The 12,877-nt window shown below is 39.8% G+C and overlaps 1 protein-coding gene across 1 annotated transcript in view; it reads right to left on the bottom strand.

Moving 5' to 3' along the window:
• Positions 1-12,877, bottom strand: part of LOC149940631 (lachesin-like) — a 212,640-nt gene that overhangs the window by 73,307 nt on the left and 126,456 nt on the right. The gene's annotated exons all lie outside the window — the stretch shown is intronic.

The raw sequence follows: 12,877 nt of genomic DNA, 5'->3' as shown, positions 1-12,877 counted from the left end.
ATAAAAATCCTAAATGTTTTCTAGATAAAATTCTAAATGTTTTCTAGATAAAAATCCTAAATGTTTTCGAGACAATCAATTAAATACTAAATTATTTCGACCTTCATCGCTTAAATCATAAATTCTAGGTGACCGCAATAATAAGGCCAAATTTCAAAATTAAATAAAATCTGACTCCGAAAAACCCTCGCTCTAGTTGATCCACCACGACGTTACCAACTCATTCCCGATTCCTGTACCCTAAACGTATTTAATGGGGTGTCATTTTGGTGCAGCTAGGAAGCCCCCTTTCCGTGCTGATCTCCGTAATTGCGTCGAGATTTGTGTTTTCGACGCCGCGGACAAAGCGGAATAAGGAAGAGTACGGGTGAAAAAAAGACACGACAGGCCTTGGCGAAACCGAGGCTTAGCAATCGAAGAAAAACGTTCCCAACCGATTTATTTCTGAACTGCTGAGGCGAGCTGGGCATTTATATCGCGGACGGGAGAGGGTGCCTAAAGCCGACGGATGACCCGAGCTAAGCCCCCGTGCATGATCCCGGCCCATTACCGAGAACGGAAGGTTCGGCTTCAACGCTTCGAAGTACTCTTTATGCCCCCCGCCATCCCCCCCCCCTCGACTTTATCTGGTTCGTGCCACTGACGTCGCGTCTTAATGAAAGTGCTTCGGGAGCTCCATCTTCAAACATTCTCCCGTTTGTACCGCGTGTTACATTTTGGACTTATGAACCGGGGGGAGCTCTCGCTAAATGGGTTTGGCCCGGTCCTAAGCCCGGCCGACTCTAGTCATATCGCCCTATTAACGAGAACCTTTTAGCCCCGGCAGTGACATTAAGACAACGTCTGCATTCTTTTAACGTCGCTTTATTCGCAAAAATTGTCTATTTTCAACTTTTCCTGGGATATTTCCAAAACCATTTGTAAGACGGTAAATGAAGAACTGATTTACGACACTCTAATTAAGGTTTTTTTTTGACGTGGTAGCAGTTTCTGAAAGAAAATTAGAGAATTTACGGGGTTGCTTATGGTGTTTGAGATTTGTCGTAGTGGTAATATCGTAATTTGAGTTTTCACAAGTTTCAAGTTGTGAGGAGAAACTACCTAAGCTCTAAATAAATAATAATTGGTAAGATACACGATGCTCTGCGATTAAAATTACTCTTGGTCTTGGATCCGGATAAATTTAATAAGAGCTTCGAACCTTAACGATAGAATTATCAGAAGTTTCGACCTATGTCGATGAAAAAAATATTTTGACACATATTGAAAAAATCCTTAAACGTTTTTACCCTTATCTATAAAATTATCGATGGTTTCGACCCACAACGATAATGAAATCAAACGTTTTTGACACAGTTTCGAAATTCACTCTAAATGTTTTCGAGATGAATCCTAAATTTTTTCGATATAAAAACTAAATGCTTTCGAGATAAATACTAAATGTTTTGGAGATAAATCCTAAATGTTTTCTAGATAAAATTATTAATGTTTTCTAGATAAAATTATTAATGTTTTCTAGTTTAAAATTATACTAGCTACTTGTGCAGGACAATTATTTAAAAATTGAATAAAAACAACGATATTAAAAAAAAGGTTACCTAGATAAAAAATTCTAAATGTTTTCGAGAAAATTAATTAAGTACTAAATGATATCGAGACAATCAATTAAATACTAAATATTTTCGAACCTATGAATATTCTTTTAAATTGTCAAGCCTAATTATCGATGAAATCCTAAATTATTTGGACCCCCATCGATGAAATCCTAAATTATTTCAACCCTCATCTATGAGATCCTAGGCTATTTCCACTCTCATCAATGAAATCCTAAATTATTTCAACCCATATCGATGAAATCCTAAATTATTTCGACCCTCATCGCTTAAATCATAAATTCTAGGTGACAGCAATAATAGGGTCAAATTTCAAAATTAAATAAAATCTGGCTCTTAAAAATTTAATACGCTATTAAAAATTTTAATATTTTTATTCCAAAACCAGTCGTGCATGGCTACGAAAATCATAAGAAAAAGCCAATCAACGCCAAAAAAAATACCCGAATTAAAAAGAAAAAGTTAAGAAGTGAAATTGAGCCTGAAGTTTTGAAATTCATATCGTACTCCGCCAGACCAGAGTTAGTTTCGAAGTTTTGCTCATAAAAAGTCGTTACCTAGATCGGGTTTTTAATATTTAATGAAAGCGCTATTTTACACCGTGTTAATATTTTATTCTAATGGATTTCGAACTTAAAATTCAACTCGTTATTTTTCCTCCGGACGCGCGAGTGCATTTCTGGGAGTAATTAATTTTTCAAAGCCACCTACAGGATCACTAATTATTTTAATTTCCTTTTTTTTGGTACTTTAAATAGGATCTAGAAGCTAAGGTCGTCTTATAAATTAAAATTTGTAACCATGAGTAAAATGCCAATAAGTGTAAAATGACACGACTGATGATTATTATCCTTCATCTATTAAGCTACCGTTTCTTTAAATTCTAATTGGATATTATCTCGTAACAATATCTTTGTTTTAAAAATTAAACAACTCTGATGTTAAGTTTTTAAATAAATAAAATATGTGAAACTATGATATAGCTGTCCCGAATTTTTTCGAGTAGTTACGTACGTTTATTCCCATTCGACCGAAATCCCATTCGACCGAAACAATTTTAAAATGTAGCCCAATTGGCGGGGTGATTTGGTATTTTATTTATAAGGTATGTACTATCGAAGATCCATGTTTAGGTTAGGTTAGGTTAGGTTAGGTTAGGTAAGGTTAGGTAAGGTTAGAGTTGGTTAAGTTTACTATTTCAGTTTTGGTTCAGTTACTTTTGTATCTTTCTTTTTATTAAGATGGAATAAATAATTATTATTGATGTATAAATACCCTCCTTTATTAGCTATCCGCTCCATTGCAAACGACTTCAGTAACTAAATTGAAAACATAGCAAAAGCCAATTTATATAGCAGCGTTCGGTCGAATGGGACACATAAAAACCGCACGTTTCGGCGGAATTCGGTCGAATGGGACACCTCAAAAACCGCCTTCGGTCGAATGGGACTAAAGCTGGTTTCTCACTCGACCGAAAATATGACGGAAAGACGATAATAAACGCAGAGCTGAAAATTGATTCCCATTACATTTACCGCTAACGTTCAACTTTCCGCTGCTAATTTTCCGTCGAGTGTGAAACCAGCTTAAAGCGTTACGTAAGCCGGGCGTATATTGATAATTCGGTAAAACAGCGTTAACCATAAAATTTATTGATTGATTTTCTTTGAAAGTACATGAAATTTTACACAAAAATAGTCTTCATCTCAGACACGAAATTTGAAATATTCATGTTATCTTCCTCCCTAAAATGAACTGCCTACTGAAGGAGCTTTGAATTGACTGTCAGAATATCGTCTGCTAAACAAAATAGTATCTGTTGTAAGTTTCTGCCCAAAACAAATGTACATTTTGAACAAACCAGAGCTATCGTAGTTATTTATAATAACACGGTTTAATGTCTTAATTTCATCAATTCGAATTTTCGACACAGTCAAGACTTACAAAGAGGGTACCGGAGGTGTTTAATGCCGATTTTATTCAAAGTTGGGCGTAATGTAGACCTATACGAGATATGAAATTTCCCAAAAGGAGACGTTGCACTATCGATTCGATTTACAAAGGCAACCGAAAATGTTTTTGACCACTTAAAACAAAAATAAGATTTTTTTCCTTATTTTATTCAAAAATTGTTATAATTTTACCCCAAAAATTTCCGATTTACTTAAACTTGATAAAATTTACCTAAATGTGTGTGTGTGTTTTTTTTTTATTCAAGGAAGAAAGGGCTGATTGAGTCTGAGAAGACCGCGAGCCCGGCGAAACACCATCTGATTAATCAGGGCGAGATATGTGTAACGGCCACGCCATGTTAAAACACATTTCTCATGTATTCTATATTGTTGATCAGTGTATATTAATGTATATAACCCTTTTAATTCATTTGCAAATACATGTTTCGAGCCTTTAAATTTTTTGTAAGTACGTGTATAAAAAATATTCGGGTTTTTTTGTTTATTAAGCGCGCGATTTGACGTTGGATTTTTTCTGTGTGATTTTCGAGACGCGCGCTGGGTCTAACGGTAAAAAAAAAGTCTGTTAGACGTTTTTGAAATAAAGTTGTTGTCTTTTTCGTTTTAAACCGGATGGTTGTTGGTTTTTTTTGTCCTGCTGATAGTCGAATTCTTTTCGGTCCCACAAACCTTTAGATATTTCAGTACTGATAGTCGAGATTTTATATTATTTTGGTGCCGAAACCCGGGAAAGCCCCTGAATTCTGGTACATACAGAAGGTTAAATATCGGCAGCATTGTAGAGAAGACACCGCATTTCACTGAAACTACGCAACGGTTACGAAATGGATGATTTTGCAATCATTAAGAGCAGAAGGACAGCTACGAAGAGAGCCGCAACAAAGATCAAGAACTTCCTGGAACCGGAACTGGATAAAGATGAGCCCGATGTTCACAAAATCGAAGGATACGTCAGGGTGTTGGATCAAAAGTCAGCAATGCTAAAAGGGTACGAAGCCGATCTAATGCAATTATTTGAAACCCAAGACGAGTTAGAGGCAGATCTCGCCACGTCCCAAGAATACATCGATGAACTGGAAGTCATGACTATACGAGCGAGAAGTTTACTAGACAGACGTAGGAGGGAGGCCCGTACAGCACGTCGCTTGGAAGATCCCAATAGTAGCGAATCGGACGATGATATCCTCGGGAACAGAGCACGTAGGAATAGAAACAACGCACCAATCGCACCAACGGTCAAACTACCCAAGTTAGAAATTCGTCATTTCAACGGAACAATCTGCCAATGGCAATCATTCTGGACCCACTTTGAGAACATCATTCACAACTCCGAGGCTATAACGAAGACAGACAAGTATAGTTACTTACTATCGTATTTGGAGGGACCCGCACTACGAGCAATCGAAGGTTTATCACTATCTGATGCCAACTACGACAACGCAATCGCGGTACTACGAGAGAGATTTGGACGGAAAGACATTATTATTAGCGAACACATGAACACTCTTCTAAATCTCCCAGTTGTGAGAAGAGCTAACGACATTTCTGGCCTTAGAAAACTGTACGATACTTGCCGCGTGCAAGTACGGAGTCTCGAGTCTCTTGGAGTAATGGATCAGTCTTACGGAAATCTCTTATGCCCCATAATTACACAACGACTACCTGAAGACATTACGTTGGCCTTCAGTCGACAGCATTCGGATGACCAGTTGAAAATTGAAGATTTACTGAAGTTTCTTCAAAAGGAAATCGCAAGCAGAGAACGAGCCCTAGTTTTAGGAAAATCATCTGAAACAGATAAACTAATGTATTCGCAACCTACGCATTCGCAACCTACGCATTCGCAACCTTCACATTCGCAACCTTCGCATTATCGCAGTTTTCGCCGAGAAAACAAATACAATTGCAACCCTTCTAGTGCTGCAGCCTTAACTATGGGAATTAGAACTAGACCCTGTCTCTATTGCGAAAAAACGAACCACACCACAACTGACTGCGAGAAGATATCACTTCGAGAAAAAAAGAACGTACTAATTCGCAAGAAACGTTGTTTTATATGCTTGAGAGAAAACCACCAAGCTAGAGATTGCAGAGTAAACAGTAGAGGTTGCGGGAAATGCAACCGTCGTCACCACACGAGCCTCTGTGATCAAGCTGAGTATAACGCGGAACAATCACGGACGCAAAGTGATTCCAAACCACCGTCGCAACAAGATATAACTAAACCTAAAGAAGTGGCCCAAATGTCAGCTGGAATAACGGGTAGTCGAAACGAAGTCGTTTTACTACAGACAGCTCTAGCCCTAGCGCAGAAACCAGGAGATAAAAAGGAAGTGGTAGTGCGTTGCCTTCTCGACAATGGAAGCCACGTTACCTTTGTAAAGGAGAGTGTTTCGAGACAGCTTGGACTTGAGGTCGTTAGAGAAGAATATCTGAATTTGAACAGTTTCGGTAGCGCAAAACCAGAGACAGTGAAGAGAAGGAGAGTACGTTTGCAATTGAAAAACCGTCACGATCCGAGACAAAACGTGAAAATCGAAGCTTACGAAGCCCCCGAAATCTGTGGTTCGGTCTTCTCGGTACCAGGAACTGAGCTAGCTGAAGAATTTAGAAGTCGAGGATTTTTACTGGCAGACGAAATATCAGGGAATGTCGAAGCTAGTAATTCGCACGCTATTGATGTATTAATCGGAGGCGATTTTCTATGGGCAGTGGCGAGTGGTCGATCCGAACGCTTCGGAAGTTTCTTAATCGCAATGGAAACTACATTTGGTTGGACGTTACAAGGTCCGGTAGAAGTTGCCTCTCGCGCAATTGGGATTAATACCGTCGCAATTATGACCGTTACCGCTGAAAATAAACAAAACGAAGAGCTTTCGACTCAGCTTCGCAAATTCTGGGAGTTGGAGTCATTCGGACTTTCGAAAACTGACGCCGAATCCTATTCTCAAAAGGATATTTTAGAAACGTTTGAAAACACTACGACCTACACAAACGGTCGCTATACCGTCGCATTACCGTGGATACCAGATACGTCGCGTCTCGCGAGTAATCACGCAGTCGCCACAAAACGCACGTCGAATTTATTGTACAAACTTCGCGAGGAACCTCGCATTTTAAAAGAATACAACGCCATCATGAAGGAGCAACTTGAAAATGGAATTATTGAAGAAGTGAAACCTACGATGAAAAAAGGAAAGCGCATTTATTACATGCCACATCGGGCTGTAATCAGAGAGACTAGTACAACCACTAAAACCCGCATTGTTTACGACGCTTCATCTCACGCGTCCGAAGTTGCATCGTTGAACGACTGTCTCGAAGTTGGAACGAATTTGAACCCTAATTTATATGACATTCTCATACGATTTCGTGAACGGAGGGTCGCCTTTACCGGGGACATTGCCAAAGCGTTCCTTCAAATTGAAGTGAAAGAGGAAGATCGCGACGCGTTGAGATTTTTGTGGGTTGATGTCGAGAACCCTCTAACGACTATGAGCCTAAGAACCTACAGATTTATGCGAGTACCATTTGGCGTAACATCTAGTCCGTATTTGCTAGCGGCAACGATAAGAACGCACGCGAAAAAATACAAAGAAACAAAATTGGAAATCAGTAAGATTTTAGACGATTCCTTATACGTGGATGACCTTCTGTCTGGCGCAGACACCGTTGAAAAAGCCCATCAGCTGATAGTCGAATCGCGGGAAGTAATGAGCGAAGCTGGAATGTGTCTCAGGAAGTGGCAATCTAATTCTTCCGAATTAAAACAACTTTTAAACGAAACCAACGGCGAAAAAACGCAAATTGAAGAGCCAGCCATTTTTACGCAATTAAAGGTCCTTGGACTTTCATGGGACAGTACGAAAGACAAACTTATTTACGACATTAAAGAACTCTTGGATTTTGTAAAGAATCGGTCTAGTACTAAGCGATGGGTAGTTAAATCAGTCGCGAAGATCTTCGACCCACTCGGATTCTTGTCACCGTTTGTAGTTCGAGCGAAAATTCTCTTTCAACAGCTTTGGGAGAAAGGAATAGGTTGGGACGATACCCTTCCTGAGGACTTAAAGGACACATTTGATTCATGGTGCTCCGAATTAAAAGATTTGAGAGAAATTAAAATCGAAAGGTATTATTTCAATGGAGTTGAAGAATTGGATACCGCAAACGTCGAACTACACTGTTTTACGGACGCAAGCCAGAAAGCCTACGCGACCGTAGTTTACCTTCGGTATAAGAGCGTAGATGGAGAAAATAAATCAACTTTGATCACGTCGAAATCTAGAGTAGCCCCGTTGAAGAAACTTTCCCTACCAAGACTCGAGTTGATGGGAGCAGCATTAGGCGCGGAACTAACTAACAACCTCACCAATATATTTGAAAGGAAACCAACTAAAATATTTATGTGGACAGACTCGCAAATTGTTCTTGGATGGATAAAAGGAACGGCTTCAAGATGGAAACCGTTTGTTGAAAATAGAGTTCGCACTATCCAAACACTGTCGGATCCAATGAATTGGCGTTATTGTAGAAGTGCGGAAAACCCCGCTGATCTCCCAACAAGAGGTCGGAAGTTGAAGGATCTAGCAGAAGATGAATTTTGGTGGAATGGTCCCAAATTTATTCACGAAGAACCTGTGTCCCGAGAAATTATCGCTACCAATGATGACGTAACCGAAGAACCGCGAGAAGAGTTACGCGGCGCTTTTCAGGTTCTCGCAGTTTTAAATCAACCAGAACGCAATTTACCTATCGATATTAAAATGTATCGCACACTAAAAACTTTACACCGCGTAACCGCCTGGATATTTCGCTTTAATCATAACTGCCGCTACAAAAACAATGCTAAACGAACTGGAGAACTAACAGCCGAAGAAATTCAGCAAGCGGAAACTTACTGGATTAAAAATACCCAAAAGGAACAATTTCCCGAAGAAGTGGATCGCCTAACGAAACAATTGCCAATCAACAAAGATTCGAAAATTAGAACGCTGAATCCTAAACTGGACAGAAATGGGCTAATCCGCGTAAATAGCAGAATTTATGGAAGTGGTCTATCCTATGAAGAAACGAACCCGTGGATTCTCGCACCGAATCACCCTTACACCACGCTTTTAGTGAAACACTCGCACGAAAAAGTAATGCACGCCGGGATGACCAGTACGACAGTCGCCATACGGGAAAGATTTTGGATAATTAAAAACCGGAGATTCGTGCAGTATGTTCTGAAATCATGTACCATTTGCCAATTCTTTCGCGCAAAGCCGTCGCAAGCTATCATGGGACCCCTACCGGAACTACGCACTACACAAGCTCCGCCATTCGAGGTTAGCGGAATGGATTTCGCTGGACCGTTATACTGCCGCGACGGCCAGAAAGTTTACATCGCTTTATTTACTTGCGCAGTAACTCGAGCAGTACATTTGGAACTGGTTTCAAACCAAACTACCGATAACTTTCTACTTGCCTTCAGACGTTTTGTAGCGCGTAGAGGACTACCGAAACGCATTATGTCTGATAACGCGAAAACATACAAACGCGCGAAAGACGAATTAAGCGAATTATTTAAGAACATCGCGAGTCCCGAAGTTGAACAATTTTTTGCAAATCATCAAATACGTTGGGTATTTATCGCAGACAGAGCCGCCTGGTGGGGTGGTTTTTGGGAAAAGCTCGTATCATCGGTGAAGAAAGCCCTACGCAAAGTGCTTGGACGCGCGAAACTGGCGCACGAAGAACTGGAAACCATTCTCACGGAAGCCGAAGCGGCTATCAACAGTAGGCCGATCACAACGCTATCAGAGGATCCCAGTGAGCCACGGCCACTCACCCCCGCGCATTTTTTATTGGGAGATCGAGCAACGAGTTTACCATCGAGAAGCTTCTCTGGAGATATCGCGGCGTCAGTTACCAGATCTGATTTAACTCGTAGATTGAAGTATCGCCAGACCATAATTGACGGATTCTGGCGCAGATGGAACAAGGAGTATCTACTTCAGCTGAGATCAGCGCACCATCGCACACCGAACAAACCAACGCAACCACTGAAGGAAGGGGACGTCGTCATCATTGCCGAAGACAAGACACCAAGGCTATGTTGGAGAATGGGAGTTGTTGACGAAACCTTTGCGGGAAGAGATGGACACAGTCGTTCATGTATGGTGAGATTGGCGAATAGGACACGACTCCGTAGACCAATCCAACTACTGCATAAATTAGAACTTTAATTAACCTTGCTATTGAACTGTCAAGTTAAACTGGGGGGAATATGTTAAAACACATTTCTCATGTATTCTATATTGTTGATCAGTGTATATTAATGTATATAACCCTTTTAATTCATTTGCAAATACATGTTTCGAGCCTTTAAATTTTTTGTAAGTACGTGTATAAAAAATATTCGGGTTTTTTTGTTTATTAAGCGCGCGATTTGACGTTGGATCTTTTCTGTGTGATTTTCGAGACGCGCGCTGGGTCTAACGGTAAAAAAAAAGTCTGTTAGACGTTTTTGAAATAAAGTTGTTGTCTTTTTCGTTTTAAACCGGATGGTTGTTGGTTTTTTTGTCCTGCTGATAGTCGAATTCTTTTCGGTCCCACAAACCTTTAGATATTTCAGTACTGATAGTCGAGATTTTATACGCCAACGGGGGGATACGTGGGGACAGGGGTGGGGACACCCGTGGCGGAAGTATTCCGACCACCCGTTGGGGAATTGGTAGTCGTCCTCACACGACTATCCACAAACTCTGCCTCCCGGACGCCTGGGATTACAGGAGTGAGCCACTACTCCCGGCATACCTAAATGTGTTCCAAATTACACATTTCGTGTTTCAATTTTTTTTTTAATTTTATACCCTGTGAAACCGAGAAAAACCCATGCTTTTTAAATGGAGATTTTTTGTTTTAAGTAGTCAATAAACGTTTCGGTTGCAAATCGAATGCGTAGCGCAATGTCTCCTTTTGCGAAATTTCTAGAAATAGTGTAAATCCAATATTAACAGTATCAAAGATATATAATTATTTCACTAAGTACAATCGTTTGTTTAAAAAGTTCACGGATTAATGAGTAAAGTTCAATACTCATATCTGGCAATAGTTGATTTTATAAAATAAAAAGTGGTCTTGCCCAACTTGTTAAAATGTTGCTCTTACGTCACAAGACCCAGCTTTATTAGTGTATTCCTCGCACGAGCGATTTGCACGCGCTCTAGAAAAAGCTATATTCCTCGCGACTGTAGCGCGCGCTCGTAGGCTTGTCAAAGTAAGAGACTGTGACGTAAGAGCAACATTTCAACAAGAAGGCCACGTTAGTTTATAAAAATAACTATTTGAAATCCTTCCATACTCTAAAGGGAGAACGCAGTCTAGCAGAAGCCTGAAGGATGAATGAACTAAAATGGGAGGAAGTTTCCAAAATCACCACTGGTCTACAATCAGTGCTAGGTGAGCGACAATACAGTGAAGGGCGATTGCGGCACAAAAACTATTGAGCAGATTGCGCAATTTAGTTTACACACGAGCCCTATATATTCATATAAACAACACAGAGAAAAATATTATGGTAAATTTTACAGTAAGCTGCGGTCAGCATAGATCCAAGCAGAATGCTATTAATTTCACAACCAACTCTGACTGTTTTTTTTTATTGTCATGCTTTCTGTTAAATTTACTGGACACTCTGCTGTTTAAAAATACAGCAAGATAAAATTATATTTACAGAGTATGGCCGTTTATTTAACCTTCATTCCAGACGTACTTAATACGGTAAATGCATGCAGTTTTTACAGTAAAATCCAATGTTCGTAAAATTCCAGTGTTTGCCGTAGTTTTAGTTATCAAACTAAAAATTTCATCAACAATTTTACAAATCAAACCATTATCACATTTCAAATATTTTATTAATCAATTCATGATAGAAATATATAAAACATTCTACCAATTATCAAAAATATAACAAAAACTTTGATAAAATATTATCATACCCCATTAGAAAAATTTGAACGTAAATACCAATAAAGATTACAACTTTAGTTGATCATGTTGAACTCGAGTCTTTGAAGTTTAGAGTTATAGGGAAAACCATATTGAAGGAAAGAAAACTATTAACTAAGTTTCAAATTATTAAGCACACGATGAACAAGGGTTGTAATTAATATAGCATTTTGCGTGGGATGCTACTTATACAAAAGAGTAGATAAAAATATTTTTATCGAATATTATTAGATTTAAAACTTAAATGAAACTTGCGCGATTTAAAAAAATGTTTTGACAACTAAATAATAATAAGTTGTTTTATATAATAGCGCTTGCCGTTTATAACAGAAAACAAGTTGGCAAGCCAAAATATACGATAGATGAGACAAACCACCCTAATATAACGATTAAAACAATATGACATCAATGGTACTGGCCCTATGAAGATACAGACTTCAAAGGTTCAAATACCTCGTCCGGAGAAATGTGTTACAAATACTAGCGGGTGATCATTCAAAAGCAATTTTAAAGAACCCCGAGTTTCGGGGGCGAATGTCTTTCAATACGTCCGATGGAAGAAGTGGGACTCAAAGCCCTCGGGGGAACCATCTAGAGGTATTCTAGACGAAATTAATTTATCATTTGCATATTTAGGTTGGCGCGCGGACTGGCGAGAGTGATCACGCGGACCCTAGACGCGTTCAGGCCCGTCCTCTGGATCGCTACCGTCGCCAAAACAAAGATGCGAGGGGGATAGAGCAAGGGGGCGGCGAGTTATACTGGGATGATGAAATACCCGGGTTCCTTTATAGCTGGGAAAGTTTGGCCACGCGCCGTCGAGCGTGCAAATGGGAGTAAAACGGTTTATTACTCGACCCCAGACCAGACAGCCGAACTATCACCCGGGAAGAAGGCCCTTCGTTGCATTTACAGACTTAACCAGACCCCGTAGCTTCGACGAAACTGTCAGCTGAGTTCGGTATCGAGGGATGGGTGGTGAGCCACCGGTAAATTACCCCCTCTCGCGTCGGGTTCAAGGAGAACTTTTCTAAAGGAGGTAATATATGATCTCTTTCGCAACGCGCGGTTTTAATTTCGAAACATTGCTAGTTACACCCCTCCCTACCGCTTAATACGAAGCGAATGTCCGTTGGTAATAACGTCAACAATTATTTGTTTAATTGGCCGTATTACACCGTATTTAACCTCGATCCCCGCTTCCTGTTTTACTTTCGTTTAAGCCGACCACCCTGGCCACCCCTTTAGAAATCCTCGCTCTTTATATCCCTCGTACATTAATGTAATTAGACCCGT

This window comes from Leiobunum rupestre, chromosome 6, assembly GCF_980474605.1.
Source record: "Leiobunum rupestre chromosome 6, qqLeiRupe1.1.hap1, whole genome shotgun sequence".
Lineage (NCBI taxonomy): Eukaryota > Metazoa > Arthropoda > Arachnida > Opiliones > Sclerosomatidae > Leiobunum > Leiobunum rupestre.
This window is presented reverse-complemented; position numbering and strand designations above follow the sequence as displayed.